The following is a 1782-nucleotide window of genomic DNA, read 5'->3' on the forward strand; positions in this document are numbered from 1 at the left end:
GTGTGTGTGTGTGTGTGTGTGTGTGTGTGTGTGTGTGTGTGTGTGTGAAGTTATACATGGAAAAGGAATGTATGTAGTATATTAGGAGATGCTTGGGAAATTTTGGTTAAATTATATTTTTTATAATGGTCTTTCAAATCAGAAGTTATCAAATATATTAAATGGGAGTATATTTATGATAGTGCTACATAGAAAATGCTTTTTTTTTTTTAAAGTAATTCTAGAATCACAGAAAATAAAGATGACAGAATGGATCCCATGAGACTTCCTAGGGGAAGCCTGATAAATGGAAAAGAAGAATCCAGCATATCAAATTAATGAAAAAAAAAATGGCAAAACCTTTGTTTTGAGAAGTAATGCTGTTGTACTTTTTAAAAAGGTAGATATGAAAACCCTACTATTGTTAAATACCAACTGGGATGTATGCTATGTAAAATGTTTTATTAGCATATATACCCATCACATGCTAAGTCTAGTCAATCAAACCCAAACCAGGCTAATTTCTGGTTTGTGCAAGTTTTTGATGAATCTCAGTAATAAGTCTGTTTGCAAATGTCAAAAAAGACCCTGGGGTTTATCCTTTCTACAGTGAATATTTGAACAAATATGTAAGTATTGTGTAAGTGTCATATTTTTTGTAAACTGTCAGTTATGAGTCCTGAAAGAACCTAGTTTGGGTTCTGATTAAATTAATATTTATTCTTGTTTTTGCTGAGTAACTGGTGGTTACTTTCAAGATTATTCATTTAATTATTTGAGTGCTTAATATATACTGTGATTTGGGGTATGGCAGGGGTTTGAAAGATAAAAGTAAGACATCATATCCTTAAGGAGTTTACTATTTATTAGAGTACAAGTAACAAATACGTTAATCACTAAAGTGAGGTTTGTTTTTGTTTTTGTTTTTTTTTGGTGGGATATTGTGATCTGTTGCTGGGACTTAAAGGGAGGCTTTGCAAAAGAGTTAACGGGAAGGTATTGCCAAAATCGTTAGGTCATTTTTGGCTAGTTTAAGGGAAGGGCATGTGGTGGCAACATTGAATGGAACATTGAGTTTTTTAAAGCATGGGCAACGAGGGAGCAACTAACATCTTCAAAACAGGAAGGGAAGGGATGTAAATAGGGATGTCTCCAAAGACTCCAGCCTAATGGTTTCCAGGCCATGGCAAGAGGAGGAAGTCTGTGATGCAAGAAGCTTCTCTCGGCACTTGGTACATGTTCATACCAAACCTCCCAGTTCAGTGGGTGGGACTCTCCATGTTATTCATCAAGGAAACTGAAGAGAACCAGGTATTTTATACAGGAAGGGGTGTAGTCCCACTCATTAATCTTTTGTTTTCCCACTTCTGATGAGACACCCACACACAAGTGAGGAAAGACCCTATATATAGGAAGGAGAGTGGCTAGGGCAGAGGCAGTCTGGTAGGAAAGATGTAATATGCATATGATTACATATGCCGAATTGATATTTCTCAATGAGGACTTCTGTTTCTGCAGTACGAAGTTAGTAACATGTTAAGTTTCTAAAAGTAATTTGAAGATATGCCAAAATTTTATCTCATTAACTCACTTCTTAACAAGGCTAAATAAAAATGCCTAAGAAAGGAAAGGTATGGTACAAAGTATTTTAGGACTTAGAAGGAGAGGACAAATCTAGTTTGTCAGGTATGAGGGGAGCTGAAAACTTTCATGATGGAGGCATGTGAGTTGAATTTTGTAGAGTGAGTAAGATGTGTGGGAAAATAGTAGGCAAGCATACATATCATACTGGAATTTCCACTA

This window comes from Vombatus ursinus, unplaced genomic scaffold, assembly GCF_900497805.2.
Source record: "Vombatus ursinus unplaced genomic scaffold, bare-nosed wombat genome assembly UNPS02014812.1, whole genome shotgun sequence".
NCBI lineage: Eukaryota > Metazoa > Chordata > Mammalia > Diprotodontia > Vombatidae > Vombatus > Vombatus ursinus.